At 50.1% G+C, this 20,190-nt stretch overlaps 1 long non-coding RNA gene across 3 annotated transcripts in view; it reads right to left on the reverse strand.

Moving 5' to 3' along the window:
- Positions 1-19,086, reverse strand: part of LOC146045884 (uncharacterized) — a 191,004-nt gene extending 171,918 nt beyond the window's left edge. For all 3 annotated transcript variants that reach the window (XR_014465657.1, XR_014465656.1, XR_014465655.1), the window contains exon 1: positions 18,935-19,086. This is a non-coding gene — a long non-coding RNA (uncharacterized LOC146045884). The remainder of the gene's footprint in view (positions 1-18,934) is intronic.
- Positions 19,087-20,190: the final 1,104 nt, after the last annotated feature.

Consider the following 20,190-nt stretch of genomic DNA (forward strand, 5'->3'; position numbering starts at 1 on the left):
GCCCACTCTCTAACTCCCCCCACAGCGTGTCTGCCCTCACCCTCTCTCTAACTCCCCCCTCAGCGTCTCTGCCCTCACCCTCTCTCTAACTTCCCCCCTCAGCCCTCACTAACTCTCTAACTCCCCCCTCAGCGTCTCTGCCCTCACCATTTCTCTAACTCCCCCCTCAGCCTCTCTGTCCTCACCCTCTCTCTAACTCCCCCCTCAGCCTCTCTGCCCTCACTAACTCTCTAACTCCCCCCTCAGCTTCTCTGCCCTCACCCTCTCTCTCTAACTCCCCCCTCACCCTCTGTCTAACTCCCCCCTCAGCATCTCTGCCCTCACCCTCTCTCTCTAACTCCCCCATCAGCCTCTCTGCCCTCACCCTCTCTCTAACTCCCCCCTCAGCCTCTCTGCCTTCACTAACTCTCAAACTCCCCCCTTAGCTTCTCTGCCCTCACCCTCTCTCTCTAACTCCCCCCTCACCCTCTCTCTAACTCCCCCCTCAGCGCCTCTGCCCTCACCCTCTCTCTCTAACTCCCCCCTCAGCCTCTCTGCCCTCACCCACTCTCGAACTCCCCCCTCTCTCTAACTCCCCCCTCATTGTCTCTGCCCTCACCCTCTCTCTCTAACTCCCCCCTCAGCCTCTATGCCCTCACTAAGGGGGAGATTCTCTAAGAATCTCCGTCCCCCTTCGCCGCGCATCGCATATTTAATTATCGCATATGCTGTAACATATGCGATAATTAAGGCAAAGGACAGCTCTTGCGTTAAGAGCTGTCCTTTGCGGTCCCAGCAGGTCCCGGCGGCTCTCCCCTCCCTCCCACACCCGGCGCTGCTGCTGCTGCACCGGGCTCTCCTCCTCCCTGCACCCGGAAGAGGATTAGTGCAGGGAGGAGGTCAGAGGTCCGGGCAGCACTGCGCTGTGCTGCCCGGACACAGGTGAGGGGGCGATGCGGGGCGGCGGGGGTCGGCGCGGGGCGGCGGAGGGTTGCGATAGGCTTCTTGGGGCATCGCCAGATTGTTCTGGCGATGCCCCCCGCCGCGATAACCCGGCGGGGGATGCTTACAGCATCCCAAAATGCGGTAAAAACCCAGATAACATTTTTAGCTTAGAGAATCCCGCCCTGACTTTTTAACTCCCCCCTCAGCATCTCTGCCCTCACCGTCTCTCTAACTCCCCCCTCAGCGTCTCTGCCCTCACCCTCTCTCTAACTCCCCCCTCAGCCTCTCTGCCCTCACTAACTCTCTAACTCCCCCCTCAGCGTCTCTGCCCTCGCCCTCTCGCTAACCCCCCCCCTCAGCCTCTCTGCCATCACCCACTCTCTAACTCCCCCCTCAGTGTCTCTGCCCTCACCCACTCTCTAACTCCCCCCTCAGCGTCTCTGCCCTCACCCTCTCTCTAACTCCCCCCCCTCAGTGTCTCTGCCCTCACCCTCTCTCTCTAACTCCCCCCCTCAGAGTCTCTGCCCTCACCCTCTCTCTAACTCCCCCCCCTCAGTGTCTCTGCCCTCACCCTCTCTCTCTAACTCCCCCCTCAGCTCTAACTCTCTAACTCCCCCCTCAGCATCTCTGCCCTAACCCTCTCTCTCTAACTCCCCCCTCACCCTCTCTCTAACTCCCCCCTCAGCGTCTCTGCCCTCACCCTCTATCTCTAACTCCACCCTCAGCCTCTCTGCCCTCAACCACTCTCTAACTCCCCCCTCTCTCTAACTCCCCCCTCAGTGTATCTGCCCTCACCCTCTCTCTCTAACTCCCCCCTCAGCCTCTCTGCCCGCACTAACTCTCTAACTCCCCCCCTCAGCGTCTCTGCCCTCACCCTCTCTCTAACTCCCCCCCTCAGTGTCTCTGCCCTCACCCTCTCTATAACTTCCCCCCTCAGAGTCTCTGCCCTCACCCTCTATCTCCCCCCTCAGCGTTAATGCCCTCACCCTCTCTCTAACTCCCCCTCAGCATCTCTGCCCTCACCTTCACTCTAACTCCCCCTCAGCCTCTCTGCCCATACCCACTCTCTAACTCCCCCTTCAGCGTCTCTGCCCTCACCCTCTCTCTAACTCCCAAATCAGCGTTTCTGACCTCTCCCTCTCTCTAACTCCACCCTCAGCGTCTCTGCCCTCACCCTCTCTCTAACTCCCCCCCTCAGCCCTCACTAACTCCCCCCTCAGCGTCTCTGCCCTCACCCTCTCTCTAACTCCCCCCTCAGCCTCTCTGCCCTCACTAACTCACCCCTCAGCGTCTCTGCCCTCACCCTCTCTCTAACTCCCCCCTCAGCGTCTCTGCCCTCACGCTCTCTCTAACCCCCAGTCAGCCTCTCTGCCATCACCCACTCTCTAACTCCCCCCTCAGTGTCTCTGCCCTCACCCAATCTCTAACTCCCCCCCTCAGCATCTCTGCCACCCTCTCTCTAACTCCCCCCCCCCCTCAGTGTCTCTGCCCTCACCCTCTCTATAACTCCCCCGTCAGCGTCTCTGCCCTCACGCTCTCTCTAACCCCCCGTCAGCCTCTCTGCCATCACCCACTCTCTAACTCCCCCCTCAGTGTCTCTGCCCTCACCCAATCTCTAACTCCCCCCCTCAGCATCTCTGCCACCCTCTCTCTAACTCCCCCCCCTCAGTGTCTCTGCCCTCACCCTCTCTATAACTCCCCCCTCAGAGTCTCTGCCCTCACCCTCTATCTCCCCCCTCAAATGGTGTCTGCAGCGCTTAAGTGGGGAGGCGTCATGTAAAAAGCAACCCTAAATGCGGCGAAAACGCATCCCAAGGATTGGTCTGTCCATCAAGTACTGGAGACCGAGAGACCGGAACATCAACTCTCTAAAGCCTCTTAAAATCTGAGCACTTTAGCCAAAGGATTCCCGCCTCATCTGTGACACCAACCTGCTGCACATCTGTGATACCAACTTGCTGCATGTCTGCACTTTAAACGTACTGACAGCCTGCCTAAATCATCGCTCCCCATCAATGGCTATGACTGCCAGCTGCATGCGGCTGTCACCACGTGAGAGTGTACAGGACACTGACCTAGGAAGAACGGAGATCAGCTTGTGCGGACGGTACGGCCGTAGCAGTCCGGGACCATGGACCATCGGCTTCTCCACACAGTAAGGTACTCCTGGTACCTCAACACACAGGACACATGTCACATGCTCTAACTTTCTATCTATAACGTGCAATACATCGCGCGCATCAAGTGCAGTCCAAAAATTAAGCCGGCCTGCGACTGCAAGCCTGAGTAAGAGGAGACTTACTTAGGCTGTAGTCGTAGAGGGTGAACGTGACCGATGGTCGCAGTGTCCTTGTAAACTGCCATTGCATCGCAGTTTGATATGATCACAAATGCCGGCAGGGGGTGGTATGCACCTCCTCCTGCATTTGCATTGCTTGAGGATCCCACGTGATAAGCTGCTGTGAGCAGCTTATCATATGTGACCCAAGCTGAATTTATATAAAATATAAAATCAAAGGCGAGGAATTGGCTGGCAACTTGGGGCGGATGGAGGCCAGAACTGATTTTATATTTTATATAAATATACATTTACGCTGCAAGGTGAAGTTCCTTCACCTTGCAAGCCAGCCTGCGACTGCAAGACTGAGTAAGGGGAGAATTACTTAAGCTGTAGCCATAGAGGGACACTGCAACCGACGGTCACAATGTCCCTCTAAACTGCAATTGCATCACAGTTTGATTTGATCACAAATTCCGGCAAGGGGTGGTATGCACCTCTTCCTGCATTTGCATTGCTTGAGGATCCCACATGATAAGCTGCTTATCATTTGCGACCCAAGAATAGAATAGAATCAACTTTATTGGCCATGTGTGCTTGCGCACACTAGGAATTTTGGGGGGATTTACAGTGCAGCATCAAGCATGGATAAAGGGGGGGGGGGAGGCATTACATACATTACATTGAGACATTACATGCGGGGACCACATTTTTAAAGGGCAAAATTCGCCCTGCCCCTCTAGCAGCGCCCCACTTAAACAGCCTCACGGGTAAGCCCGGCGCCGCCGTAGACGGCGATACCCGGCGCTTACCCGGCAGCAAAGCAACTTCGGAGGGGCCAGGCCCGCCCCCTTTGATGACATTTTTTTAAAAATATAAATTTTTTACACTGACACTTGCATGGATCTGAATGATCCATGTAGGCTTCTGCTGATACGAATTAGTATTTAATGGCTGATAAATACAAATTTGTATTGAATAAATACGTATGCATACGACATCAGTAAAATATGAGAAAAAAAAAAAAAATTCCCCTCTGGTAATATCCACCCACTATTATTGCTTAGCACAAATCACTGCGTGTATATGTGCTCCCCATGGGAGATCGACACCAGCAAAGTTGCTTAGCAAAATTGCTTAGAAAAATTGCTTAGCACAGATCTCTACGTGTGTATGCCCCTTTACTCAGGCTGCAGTCGCAAAGGGTCACAGCCACCGATGGTCCCGATGTTCTTCTAAACTGCAATCACAGTTTGATACAATGGCAAATGGAGGCAGGGGGTAGAATGCACCTCCTCCTGCATTTGCATTACTTAAGGATTGCACATGATAAACTATTGCAAGCAACTTATCATATGCAATCCAAACTGAGAGCCTGATTTAGACCTGTTCTCTATGCTGGGAAATAAATGGTGACTGCAGCGCTTAAGTGGGGAGGCGTCCTGTAAAAAGCAACCCTGAGTGCGGCGAAACGCATCCCAAGGATTGGTCTGTCCATCAAGTACTGGAGACCGGAACATCAACTCTCTAAAGCCTCTTAAAATCTGAGCACTTTAGCCAGGTTGACAAAGCCGGCCTGAGCGCTCGAAACGCGTTTCCAAAGGATTCCTGCCTCATCTGTGACACCAACCTGCTGCACATCTGTGATACCAACTTGCTGCATGTCTGCACTTTAAATGTACTGACAGCCTGCCTAAATCATCGCTCCCCAGCAATGCTATGACTGCCAGCTGCATGCGGCTGTCACCACGTGAGAGTGTACAGGACACTGACCTAGGAAGAACGTAGATCAGCTTGTGCTAACGGTACGGTCGTAGCAGTCCGGGACCATGGACCATCGGCTTCTCCACACAGTAAGGTACTCCTGGTACCTCAACACACAGGACACATGTCACATGCTCTAACTTTCTATCTATAACGTGCAATACATCGCGCGCATCAAGTGCAGTCCAAAAATTAAGCCGGCCTGCGACTGCAAGCCTGAGTAAGAGGAGACTTACTTAGGCTGTAGTCGTAGAGGGTGAACGTGACCGATGGTCGCAGTGTCCTTGTAAACTGCCATTGCATCGCAGTTTGATATGATCACAAATGCCGGCAGGGGGTGGTATGCACCTCCTCCTGCATTTGCATTGCTTGAGGATCCCACGTGATAAGCTGCTGTGAGCAGCTTATCATATGTGACCCAAGCTGAATTTATATAAAATATAAAATCAAAGGCGAGGAATTGGCTGGCAACTTGGGGCGGATGGAGGCCAGAACTGATTTTATATTTTATATAAATATACATTTACGCTGCAAGGTGAAGTTCCTTCGCCTTGCAAGCCAGCCTGCGACTGCAAGACTGAGTAAGGGGAGAATTACTTAAGCTGTAGCCATAGAGGGACACTGCAACCGATGGTCACAATGTCCCTCTAAACTGCCATTGCATCGCAGTTTGATTTGATCACAAATGCCGGCAAGGGGTGGTATGCACCTCCTCCTGCATTTGCATTGCTTGAGGATCCCACATGATAAGCTGCTTATCATTTGCGACCCAAGAATAGAATAGAATCAACTTTATTGGCCATGTGTGCTTGCGCACACTAGGAATTTTTGGGGGATTTACAATGCAGCGTAAATCATGGATAGAGGGGGGGGTGGAGGCATTACATACATTACATTGAGACATTACATGCGGGGACCACATTTTTAAAGAGCAAAATTCGCCCTGCCCCTCTAGCAGCGCCCCACTTAAACAGCCTCACGGGGAATCCCAGCGCCGCCGCAGACGGCGATACCCGGCGCTTACCCGGCAGCGGAGCGACTTCGGAGGGGCCAGGCCCGCCCCCTTTGATGACGGCGGCTGGGCCCGCACCCTTTGATGACATTTTTTTTTTTATATTTATTTTTTAAACTGACACTTGCACGGATCTGAATGATCCATGTAGGCTTCTGCTGATACGAATTAGTATTTAATGGCTGATAAATACAAATTCGTATTGAAAAAATACGTATGCATACGACATCAGTAAAATATGAGAAAAAAAAAGAAAACAAAACCTCCCCTCTGGTAATATCCACCCACTATTATTGCTTAGCACAAATCTCTGCGTGTATATGTGCTCCCCATGGGAGATCGACACCAGCAAAGTTGCTTAGCAAAATTGCTTCGAAAAATTGCTTAGCACAGATCTCTACGTGTGTATGCCCCTTTACTCAGGCTGCAGTCGCAAAGGGTCACAGCCACCGATGGTCCCGATGTTCTTCTAAACTGCAATCACAGTTTGATACGATGGCAAATGGAGGCAGGGGGTGGAATGCACCTCCTCCTGCATTTGCATTGCTTAAGGATTGCACATGATAAACTATTGCAAGCAGCTTATCATATGCAATCCAAACTGAGAGCCTGATTCAGACCTGTTCTCTATGCTGGGAAAAAAATGGTGTCTGCAGCGCTTAAGTGGGGAGGCGTCCTGTAAAAAGCAACCCTGAGTGCGGCGAAACGCATCCCAAGGATTGGTCTGTCCATCAAGTACTGGAGACCGAGAGACCGGAACATCAACTCTCTAAAGCCTCTTAAAATCTGAGCACTTTAGCCAGGTTGACAAAGCCGGCCTGAGCGCTCGAAACGCGTTTCCAAAGGATTCCCGCCTCATCTGTGACACCAACCTGCGGCACATCTGTGATACCAACTTGCTGCATGTCTGCACTTTAAACGTACTGACAGCCTGCCTAAATCATCGCTCCCCAGCAATGCTATGACTGCCAGCTGCATGCGGCTGTCACCACGTGAGAGTGTACAGGACACTGACCTAGGAAGAACGTAGATCAGCTTGTGCTAACGGTACGGTCGTAGCAGTCCGGGACCACGGACCATCGGCTTCTCCACACAGTAAGGTACTCCTGGTACCTCAACACACAGGACACATGTCACATGCTCTAACTTTCTATCTATAACGTGCAATACATCGCGCGTATCAAGTGCAGTCCAAAAATTAAGCCGGCCTGCGACTGCAAGCCTGAGTAAGAGGAGACTTACTTAGGCTTTAGTCGTAGAGGGTGAACGTGACCGATGGTCGCAGTGTCCTTGTAAACTGCCATTGCATTGCCGTTTGATTTGATCACAAATGACGGCAAGAGGTGGTATGCACCTCCTCCTGCATTTGCATTGTTTGAGGATCCCACATGATAAGCTGCTTATCATTTGCGACCCAATAATAGAATAGAATAGAATCAACTTTATTGGCCATGTGTGCTTGCGCACACTAGGAATTTTTGGGGGATTTACAGTGCAGCATCAAGCATGGATAAGGGGGGGGGGAGGCATTACATACATAACATTGGGCCTTATTCTGGTCTGTGCGTACTTTCCTGAATTCTTACGGATGGCGTTTTTTAGCCGTCTGCGCATGCGTGGGGAACGCTATGCGCATGTGCCACGCATGGTCTCCGTACTTGTTCTCACTAATACCGTACAGAAATGTGCACAGCAATCACTCTGGAAATATGGGCGTCTTATGGGAGTCATTCGGTACTACACAGGGGCGTAGTTTCAAAGTGGGCTAAACTAGGCGTAAACATGGGCGTACACGAGGGAGTGCACTCATTCTGGTAGGCGTGCATGCGGACAGCACACCGAATGCACGCGAACCAAAAGGCTAGAAATATGCAGTGTTCATAAGCAAGTATTTCTTTGCGGACACCACTCGGTCATGCGCTAGGCAATCGGAACGCCTAATCACTACGGGCGCACCTCAACCAATGTCAGCTGAACACAATACAATCCACTCCTTTACTCATTACTCATTAATTACACTCTTCTCATTGCTTCAATTGGAACCATTGCAGCTTAAATGGACCATTACTAAACACACATATATGCTGCAGTTTGGACACACATTTACACTGCAACCAATGGACAGAACTTACTATCACTAATATAAATATACATGTCACTTCTACATTTACCAATTAAACCACACATTTGGGGATGTAAATACACCGCATCGGCGCGTACGGGCAGGTTCCCGTCCGTTCTGACGAGGTAAGACTGTGCAGAATATGTGTGTTTCCACCGCACACGCAAGGTTTGGATGTCGTCCGTAAATACGCCCTGTTGTTCCAGTGTGAGTCCGTCCGTATGTGGAGGTCCGGTGGGCGTTTCTTCGGACGATGACCGCACAGCGTGGCGTGCGGCCCGCTCCGAAAGATTTCGGGAATGTACGCACCGACCAGAATAACCTCCATTGAGACATTACATGCGGGGACCACATTTTTAAAGGGCAAAATTCGCCCTGCCCCTCTAGCAGCGCCCCACTTAAACAGCCTCACGGGGAAGCCCAGCGCCGCCGTAGACGGCGATACCAGGCACTTACAAGGCAGCGGAGCGACTTCGGAGGGGCCAGGCCCGCCCCCTTTGATGATGGCGGCGGCTGGACCCGCACCCTTTGATGACATTTTAAAAAAAATATTTATTTTTTACACTGACACTTGCACGGATCTGAATGATCCATGTAGGCTTCTGCTGATACGAATTAGTATTTAATGGCTGATAAATACAAATTCGTATTGAAAAAATACGTATGCATACGACATCAGTAAAATATGAGAAAAAAAAAAGAAAACAAAACCTCCCCTCTGGTAATATCCACCCACTATTATTGCTTAGCACAAATCTCTGCGTGTATATGTGCTCCCCATGGAAGATCGACACCAGCAAAGTTGCTTAGCAAAATTGCTTAGAAAAATTGCTAAGCACAGATCTCTACGTGTGTATGCCCCTTTACTCAGGCTGCAGTCGCAAAGGGTCACAGCCACTGATGGTCCCGATGTTCTTCTAAACTGCAATCACAGTTTGATACAATGGCAAATGGAGGCAGGGGGTGGAATGCACCTCCTCCTGCATTTGCATTGCTTAAGGATTGCACATGATAAACTATTGCAAGCAGCTTAACATATGCAATCCAAACTGAGAGCCTGATTCAGACCTGTTCTCTATGCTGGGAAATAAATGGTGACTGCAGCGCTTAAGTGGGGAGGCGTCCTGTAAAAAGCAACCCTGAGTGCGGCGAAACGCATCCCAAGGATTGGTCTGTCCATCAAGTACTGGAGACCGAGAGACCGGAACATCAACTCTCTAAAGCCTCTTAAAATCTGAGCACTTTAGCCAGGTTGACAAAGCCGGCCTGAGCGCTCGAAACGCGTTTCCAAAGGATTCCCGCCTCATCTGTGACACCAACCTGCTGCACATCTGTGATACCAACTTGCTGCATGTCTGCACTTTAAACGTACTGACAGCCTGCCTAAATCATCGCTCCCCAGCAATGCTATGACTGCCAGCTGCATGCGGCTGTCACCACGTGAGAGTGTACAGGACACTGACCTAGGAAGAACGTAGATCAGCTTGTGCGGACGGTACGGCCGTAGCAGTCCGGGACCATGGACCATCGGCTTCTCCACCCAACAAGGTACTCCTGGTACCTCAACACACAGGACACATGTCACATGCTCTAACTTTCTATCTATAACGTGCAATACATCGCGCGCATCAAGTGCAGTCCAAAAATTAAGCCGGCCTGCGACTGCAAGCCTGAGTAAGAGGAGACTTACTTAGGCTGTAGTCGTAGAGGGTGAACGTGACCGATGGTCGCAGTGTCCTTGTAAACTGCCATTGCATCGCAGTTTGATATGATCACAAATGCCGGCAGGGGGTGGTATGCACCTCCTCCTGCATTTGCATTGCTTGAGGATCCCACGTGATAAGCTGCTGTGAGCAGCTTATCATATGTGACCCAAGCTGAATTTATATAAAATATAAAATCAAAGGCGAGGAATTGGCTGGCAACTTGGGGCGGATGGAGGCCAGAACTGATTTTATATTTTATATAAATATACATTTACGCTGCAAGGTGAAGTTCCTTCGCCTTGCAAGCCAGCCTGCGACTGCAAGACTGAGTAAGGGGAGAATTACTTAGGCTGTAGTCGTAGAGGGTGAACGTGACCGATGGTCCCGATGTTCTTCTAAACTGCAATCACAGTTTGATACGATGGCAAATGGAGGCAGGGGGTGGAATGCACCTCCTCCTGCATTTGCATTGCTTAAGGATTGCACATGATAAACTATTGCAAGCAGCTTATCATATGCAATCCAAACTGAGAGCCTGATTCAGACCTGTTCTCTATGCTGGGAAAAAAATGGTGTCTGCAGCGCTTAAGTGGGGAGGCGTCCTGTAAAAAGCAACCCTGAGTGCGGCGAAACGCATCCCAAGGATTGGTCTGTCCATCAAGTACTGGAGACCGAGAGACCGGAACATCAACTCTCTAAAGCCTCTTAAAATCTGAGCACTTTAGCCAGGTTGACAAAGCCGGCCTGAGCACTGGAAACGCGTTTCCAAAGGATTCCTGCCTCATCTGTGACACCAACCTGCTGCACATCTGTGATACCAACTTGCTGCATGTCTGCACTTTAAACGTACTGACAGCCTGCCTAAATCATCGCTCCCCAGCAATGCTATGACTGCCAGCTGCATGCGGCTGTCACCACGTGAGAGTGTACAGGACACTGACCTAGGAAGAACGTAGATCAGCTTGTGCTAACGGTACGGTCGTAGCAGTCCGGGACCATGGACCATCGGCTTCTCCACACAGTAAGGTACTCCTGGTACCTCAACACACAGGACACATGTCACATGCTCTAACTTTCTATCTATAACGTGCAATACATCGCGCGCATCAAGTGCAGTCCAAAAATTAAGCCGGCCTGCGACTGCAAGCCTGAGTAAGAGGAGACTTACTTAGGCTGTAGTCGTAGAGGGTGAACGTGACCGATGGTCGCAGTGTCCTTGTAAACTGCCATTGCATCGCAGTTTGATATGATCACAAATGCCGGCAGGGGGTGGTATGCACCTCCTCCTGCATTTGCATTGCTTGAGGATCCCACGTGATAAGCTGCTGTGAGCAGCTTATCATATGTGACCCAAGCTGAATTTATATAAAATATAAAATCAAAGGCGAGGAATTGGCTGGCAACTTGGGGCGGATGGAGGCCAGAACTGATTTTATATTTTATATAAATATACATTTACGCTGCAAGGTGAAGTTCCTTCGCCTTGCAAGCCAGCCTGCGACTGCAAGACTGAGTAAGGGGAGAATTACTTAAGCTGTAGCCATAGAGGGACACTGCAACCGATGGTCACAATGTCCCTCTAAACTGCCATTGCATCGCAGTTTGATTTGATCACAAATGCCGGCAAGGGGTGGTATGCACCTCCTCCTGCATTTGCATTGCTTGAGGATCCCACATGATAAGCTGCTTATCATTTGCGACCCAAGAATAGAATAGAATCAACTTTATTGGCCATGTGTGCTTGCGCACACTAGGAATTTTTGGGGGATTTACAGTGCAGCATAAATCATGGATAAGGGGGGGGGGGGGAGGCATTACATACATTACATTGAGACATTACATGCGGGGACCACATTTTTAAAGGGCAAAATTCGCCCTGCCCCTCTAGCAGCGCCCCACTTAAACAGCCTCACGGGGAATCCCAGCGCCGCCGCAGACGGCGATACCCGGCGCTTACCCGGCAGCGGAGCGACTTCGGAGGGGCCAGGCCCGCCCCCTTTGATGACGGCGGTTGGGCCCGCACCCTTTGATGACATTTTTTTTTTTATATTTATTTTTTAAACTGACACTTGCACGGATCTGAATGATCCATGTAGGCTTCTGCTGATACGAATTAGTATTTAATGGCTGATAAATACAAATTCGTATTGAAAAAATACGTATGCATACGACATCAGTAAAATATGAGAAAAAAAAAAAGAAAACAAAACCTCCCCTCTGGTAATATCCACCCACTATTATTGCTTAGCACAAATCTCTGCGTGTATATGTGCTCCCCATGGGAGATCGACACCAGCAAAGTTGCTTAGCAAAATTGCTTAGAAAAATTGCTTAGCACAGATCTCTACGTGTGTATGCCCCTTTACTCAGGCTGCAGTCGCAAAGGGTCACAGCCACCGATGGTCCCGATGTTCTTCTAAACTGCAATCACAGTTTGATACGATGGCAAATGGAGGCAGGGGGTGGAATGCACCTCCTCCTGCATTTGCATTGCTTAAGGATTGCACATGATAAACTATTGCAAGCAGCTTATCATATGCAATCCAAACTGAGAGCCTGATTCAGACCTGTTCTCTATGCTGGGAAAAAAATGGTGTCTGCAGCGCTTAAGTGGGGAGGCGTCCTGTAAAAAGCAACCCTGAGTGCGGCGAAACGCATCCCAAGGATTGGTCTGTCCATCAAGTACTGGAGACCGAGAGACCGGAACATCAACTCTCTAAAGCCTCTTAAAATCTGAGCACTTTAGCCAGGTTGACAAAGCCGGCCTGAGCACTGGAAACGCGTTTCCAAAGGATTCCCGCCTCATCTGTGACACCAACCTGCGGCACATCTGTGATACCAACTTGCTGCATGTCTGCACTTTAAACGTACTGACAGCCTGCCTAAATCATCGCTCCCCAGCAATGCTATGCTGCATGCGGCTGTCACCACGTGAGAGTGTACAGGACACTGACCTAGGAAGAACGTAGATCAGCTTGTGCTAACGGTACGGCCGTAGCAGTCCGGGACCATGGACCATCGGCTTCTCCACACAGTAAGGTACTCCTGGTACCTCAACACACAGGACACATGTCACATGCTCTAACTTTCTATCTATAACGTGCAATACATCGCGCGCATCAAGTGCAGTCCAAAAATTAAGCCGGCCTGCGACTGCAAGCCTGAGTAAGAGGAGACTTACTTAGGCTGTAGTCGTAGAGGGTGAACGTGACCGATGGTCGCAGTGTCCTTGTAAACTGCCATTGCATCGCAGTTTGATATGATCACAAATGCCGGCAGGGGGTGGTATTCACCTCCTCCTGCATTTGCATTGCTTGAGGATCCCACGTGATAAGCTGCTGTTAACAGCTTATCATATGTGACCCAAGCTGAATTTATATAAAATATAAAATCAAAGGCGAGGAATTGGCTGGCAACTTGGGGCGGATGGAGGCCAGAACTGATTTTATATTTTATATAAATATACATTTACGCTGCAAGGTGAAGTTCCTTCGCCTTGCAAGCCAGCCTGCGACTGCAAGACTGAGTAAGGGGAGACTTACTTAAGCTGTAGTCATAGAGGGACACTGCAACCGATGGTCACAATGTCCCTCTAAACTGCCATTGCATCGCAGTTTGATTTGATCACAAATGCCGGCAACGGGTGGTATGCACCTCCTCCTGCATTTGCATTGTTTGAGGATCCCACATGATAAGCTGCTTATCATTTGCGACCCAAGAATAGAATAGAATAGAATCAACTTTATTGGCCATGTGTGCTTGCGCACACTAGGAATTTTTGGGGGATTTACAGTGCAGCATCAAGCATGGATAAGGGGGGGGGGAGGCATTACATACATTACATTGGGCCTTATTCTGGTCTGTGCGTACTTTCCTGAATTCTTACGGATGGCGTTTTTTAGCCGTCTGCGCATGCGTGGGCAACGCTATGCGCATGTGCCATGCATGGTCTCCGTACTTGTTCTCACTAATACCGTACAGAAATGTGCACAGCAATCACTCTGGAAATATGGGCGTCTTATGGGCGTCATTCGGTACTACACAGGGGCGTAGTTTCAAAGTGGGCTAAACTGGGCGTAAACATGGGCGTACACGAGGGAGTGCACTCATTCTGGTAGGCGTGCATGCGGACAGCACACCGAATGCACGCGAACCAAAAGGCTAGAAATATGCAGTGTTCATAAGCAAGTATTTCTTTGCGGACACCACTCGGTCATGCGCTAGGCAATCGGAATGCCTAATCACTACGGGCGCACCTCAACCAATGTCAGCTCAACACAATACAATCCACTCCTTTACTCATTACTCATTAATTACACTCTTCTCATTGCTTCAATTGGAACCATTGCAGCTTAAATGGACCATTACTAAACACACACATATATGCTGCAGTTTGGACACACATTTACACTGCAACCAATGGACAGAACTTACTATCACTAATATAAATATACATGTCACTTCTACATTTACCAATTAAACCACACATTTGGGGATGTAAATACACCGCATCGGCGCGTACGGGCAGGTTCCCGTCCGTTCTGACGAGGTAAGACCGTGCAGAATATGTGTGTTTCCACCGCACACGCAAGGTTTGGATGTCGTCCGTAAATACGCCCTGTTGTTCCAGTGTGAGTCCGTCCGTATGTGGAGGTCCGGTGGGCGTTTCTTCGGACGATGACCGCACAGCGTGGCGTGCGGCCCGCTCCGAAAGATTTCGGGAATGTACGCACCGACCAGAATAACCTCCATTGAAACATTACATGCGGGGACCACATTTTTAAAGGGCAAAATTCGCCCTGCCCCTCTAGCAGCGCCCCACTTAAACAGCCTCACGGGGAAGCCCAGCGCCGCCGTAGACGGCGATACCCGGCACTTACAAGGCAGCGGAGCGACTTCGGAGGGGCCAGGCCCGCCCCCTTTGATGATGGCGGCGGCTGGACCCGCACCCTTTGATGACATTTTTTAAAAAATATTTATTTTTTACACTGACACTTGCACGGATCTGAATGATCCATGTAGGCTTCTGCTGATACGAATTAGTATTTAATGGCTGATAAATACAAATTCGTATTGAAAAAATACGTATGCATACGACATCAGTAAAATATGAGAAAAAAAAAAGAAAACAAAACCTCCCCTCTGGTAATATCCACCCACTATTATTGCTTAGCACAAATCTCTGCGTGTATATGTGCTCCCCATGGGAGATCGACACCAGCAAAGTTGCTTAGCAAAATTGCTTAGAAAAATTGCTTAGCACAGATCTCTACGTGTGTATGCCCCTTTACTCAGGCTGCAGTCGCAAAGGGTCACAGCCACCGATGGTCCCGATATTCTTCTAAACTGCAATCACAGTTTGATACGATGGCAAATGGAGGCAGGGGGTGGAATGCACCTCCTCCTGCATTTGCATTGCTTAAGGATTGCACATGATAAACTATTGCAAGCAGCTTATCATATGCAATCCAAACTGAGAGCCTGATTCAGACCTGTTCTCTATGCTGGGAAAAAAATGGTGTCTGCAGCGCTTAAGTGGGGAGGCGTCCTGTAAAAAGCAACCCTGAGTGCCGCGAAACGCATCCCAAGGATTGGTCTGTCCATCAAGTACTGGAGACCGAGAGACCGGAACATCAACTCTCTAAAGCCTCTTAAAATCTGAGCACTTTAGCCAGGTTGACAAAGCCGGCCTGAGCGCTGGAAACGCGTTTCCAAAGGATTCCTGCCTCATCTGTGACACCAACCTGCGGCACATCTGTGATACCAACTTGCTGCATGTCTGCACTTTAAACGTACTGACAGCCTGCCTAAATCATCGCTCCCCAGCAATGCTATGACTGCCAGCTGCATGCGGCTGTCACCACGTGAGAGTGTACAGGACACTGACCTAGGAAGAACGTAGATCAGCTTGTGCGAACGGTACGGTCGTAGCAGTCCGGGACCATGGACCATCGGCTTCTCCACACAACAAGGTACTCCTGGTACCTCAACACACAGGACACATGTCACATGCTCTAACTTTCTATCTATAACGTGCAATACATCGCGCGCATCAAGTGCAGTCCAAAAATTAAGCCGGCCTGCGACTGCAAGCCTGAGTAAGAGGAGACTTACTTAGGCTTTAGTCGTAGAGGGTGAACGTGACCGATGGTCGCAGTGTCCTTGTAAACTGCCATTGCATCGCAGTTTGATATGATCACAAATGCCGGCAGGGGGTGGTATTCACCTCCTCCTGCATTTGCATTGCTTGAGGATCCCACGTGATAAGCTGCTGTGAGCAGCTTATCATATGTAACCCAAGCTGAATTTATATAAAATATAAAATCAAGGGCGAGGAATTGGCTGGCAACTTGGGGCGGATGGAGGCCAGAACTGATTTTATATTTTATATAAATATACATTTACACTGCAAGGTGAAGTTCCTTCGCCTTGCAAGCCAGCCTGCGACTGCAAGACTGAGTAAGGGGAGACTTACTTAAGCTGTAGCCATAGAGGGACACTGCAACCGATGGTCACAATGTCCCTCTAAACTGCCATTGCATCGCAGTTTGCTTTGATCACAAATGCCGGCAAGGGGTGGTATGCACCTCCTCCTGCATTTGCATTGCTTGAGGATCCCACATGATAAGCTGCTTATCATTTGCGACCCAAGAATAGAATAGAATAGAATAGAATTAACTTTATTGGCCATGTGTGCTTGCGTACACTACGAATTTTTTGGGGATTTACAGTGCAGCATCAAGCTTTACATACATTACATTGAGACATTACATGCGGGGACCACATGTCCGACGAGCAGCACAGCGCATAGGCAGCCATCAGTGGCGCCACTGGTCTCTGCAGCAGCCAGGTAGGTAACGATATAAGTAGTGTTATCGCTAGGCTGCTTTAGCTCTAGCAGCGCCCCGCTAAAACAGCCTCACGGGGAAGCAAAGTGCCGCCGTATATGGCGATGCCCAGCGCTTCCTCAGCAGCACACCGACTTCGGAGGGGCCGGGCCCGACCCCTTTGGTGACGGCGGTGACCGGGCCCGCCCCCCTTGATGACGGCAGCGGACCGGGCATGCCCCTCTTGTGACATTGGCGGCCCGGTCCGCCCCCGGCGCCCTGCCCTCTCTAACTGCTAGAGTGAACACTAATAAGCAGGGACAGTACAGTTTTCACACAGGGAACACATACCTGCCGAGCTGCACAGCACCTAGGCAGCCATCAGCGGCACCACTGGTCGTTGCAGCAGCCAGGTATGTAACAATATAAGCCGGTACAGTACAGTATCACACAGGGAACACATACAGTACCTGCCGAGCTGCACAGCACCTAGGCAGCCATCAGCGGCACCACTGGTCGTTGCAGCAGCCAGGTATGTAACAATATAAGCTGGGACAGTACAGTATCACACAGGGAACACATACCCGCCGAGCTGCACAGCGCCTAGGCAGCCATATGAGGCGCCACTGGTCGCTGCGGACTCCTGCATCTGCTGATGGACAGCAGCTTGGGCCTGATCTTTTCCCTGTCCTGGCCGGAAGCCGCCTCCAGGTGCCGATGGGGGCCACCATCGCCTCGGGGGTCATCATGCCGGGGACCGTGCCTGTGGCCGGGTCCTGAGCCTATGGTGCTGTACCCGGGGGTGAACTGTGCGCCGCTGGCTGCGGTCTGGTCCAGTGTGGCGTCATCCAGTGCCGCATCTCCGTGCATCTCCTGCCGTTGCAGTGCGCCCTCCCCGGCCGGGGTGGGGGGGAGTAGTCACCGTGCCGCCATCCGTCCTCCCCCTCCGCCGTCATGGCGCCCTTTCTCCGCCCCGTACCGGAAGCTCAGCTAAATTTATATAAAATATAACATCAAAGGTGAGTGATTGGCTGGCAACTTGAGGCGGATGGAGGCCAGAACTGATGTTATATTTTATATAAATATAAACTTACGCTGCAAGGTGAAGTTTTCTTCACCTCGCAAGCCAGCCTGCGACTGCAAGACTGAGTAAGATGAGACTGTAGTCGTATAGGAACACCCCGACCAATGGTCGCAATGACCCGCTACACTGCCATTGCATCACAGTTTGATATGATCACAAATGCCAGCAGGGGGTGGTAAGCACTGTGAACAACTTATCATATGTGACCGAAGCTGAATTTATATAAAATATAACATCAAAGGCTGGCAACTTGGGGCGGATGGAGGCCAGAACTGATGTTATATTCTCTATAAATATACATTTACGCTGCATGGTGAAGTTATCTCCCCATGTGACTCTAATATCTTCGGCCACTTAAAAAACAAACACTTAAAGGTGAACGGTTCACCTGTGACAAGGAGGTGCAGTAGACCGTGGAAACCTGGATTCATCAGCAACCAAGGAGTTTCTACACTGAATCCATCCACTCCCTTGTTACGCACTGGATCAGTGCATCAATGTCAATTATGTGTAGTTGTAATGTTACACATGAACTGTAATTAAATATTCTTTGATTAAAATATTGTTTACATACAACCGTAGTCTCCCTTTTCATTTGGGCACACCTTATATATGGTCTGTAGACCCCATTTTCTATGCAGATGTCATTTGTTCAGTATGTAAAAGGTAGTGTCTACAAAACTCCTATGGACAAATCTCTACTTACATTCCAGCAAATGTGAATGTAAAACTCATTATGGCCCTTATTCTGGTTGCCACGCAGGGAACGGTGGTGGCACTGTGCATACGCAACCAGGACAGCGGGTGGGGGTGGCCCCATTAGCATATGGGAGTGTTTCATGGACGTTCCTATAAGAACTCAGGGCGTTCTCATGCTAATGAGGCCATGATGCGGGGGGTGGGCAGCTGGTGACATCACCGGATGTCAGCTGCCCCCCCATTTCCTTCCCAGTGTGCCCACATATGTAAGTGCCTTGAAAGTCACTTTTATTTGCATGCACGCACCACATCCTTCAATGGTCGGCAACCATCAAAAGATGTGGCCGTTCCCCCCTGGCCTGTGAATGGATGTTACTTTGTGGATGTTACTGCAACAGCCAACCATTCACAAGGCGGGCTTTGGTGTAATCACAACGCGGCAAATTTACAGCCTTGCGAATCAACCAGAATAATCCCCTATATGTAAATTACAAGACAGGAAGTGATCACATACTCACCTGCTATTAAATGGTGCCCTCCGGGATACCAGGTGTAGGGGGTGCGGGAATTCCAGCAGATGTAACGGGATGCACTTCTGGAAGTCAGAACATCGCCTCTAAATTCCGGAGTCCCCTGTGCATTCAGCGAATGTGCGGACCAGCATGGATTGGAGTCTACGAAAAGGGGGGAATCACTGATATCATTTCTCTGACTGAGCCCTGAAATGTCTTTTTCGCAATTATCATACATTAAATGCTGTTAAATCTATGTATTACATGACATGCAAATAATAGTAAAGCGTGGAGCAGATACTGTAAAAAACAATATATGTAATTCAACATAGTGGAACGATCACATTGTAAATAAGCTGGAAACTGATTATTGCCGCCGGCCAATGTAACAGGTGAAGAATAGTCAGTGCGACGAGCTGACGCCTGGGAACCGTGTAATGTATATTGAGCTCTGTAATGCTGGCCACACATCAGACCAACAGTTGATTTGCCGGCGGTCGGGATCCCGGCGGTCGGAATCCCGACACTGGAATCCCGACCGCCGAAATCCCGAAACTTTCTCCCTCCGTGGGTGTCCACGACACCCATAGAGGGAGAATAAAATAGCGTGCCGAGCGTAGCGAGGCACCGGGCCCGCTGCGTGGCGAGCGCAGCGAGCCCGCAAGGGGGGGCGATCCATGTCCCCCCCTTGTCGGGATTTCGGCGGTCGGGATTCCAGTGTCGGGATTCCGACCGCCGGGATCCCGACCGCCGGGAAATCGTATCGGATCCAGACCAACTTTCCTCCAACCATCCAACTAGTTGCTTGGAGGGAATAAAAATCTGGTACTGGATGGGAACAAAGGACAATCAGAAATGTGCTCACAAACCCAGGAAAACTGACAAAAAAATTCAGTCAACTTGTTTAAATCAAACAGGTCCAACTACTGTACCGTGTCTGAGCGACAGTTTTTTTCCTTTTCAAGATTTTGGGAGCAAATATTTGAAGTAAATATTACATTTGCTCCCATCCAGTGACAGATTTTTATTCCATCCAAGCAACTAGTTGGATGGTTGGAGGAAAGTTGGTCTGATGTGTGGCCAGCATAAGTACCCACCTGAAGTAGCCCAAGTAGCCCAACCCTGAGAGGGAGAGTGATCAGATAGTATACAGGGCATTCCGGGGGAAATACAGAAACCAGGGTCTCCTTATAGAACAGATGCTAAACCAACTAAAATACTGATTTATTAGAAGATGATTATAATACAGTTCCTCCATCCGG

Source organism: Crinia signifera, chromosome 11 (assembly GCF_055691185.1).
Source record: "Crinia signifera chromosome 11, ASM5569118v1, whole genome shotgun sequence".
Lineage (NCBI taxonomy): Eukaryota > Metazoa > Chordata > Amphibia > Anura > Myobatrachidae > Crinia > Crinia signifera.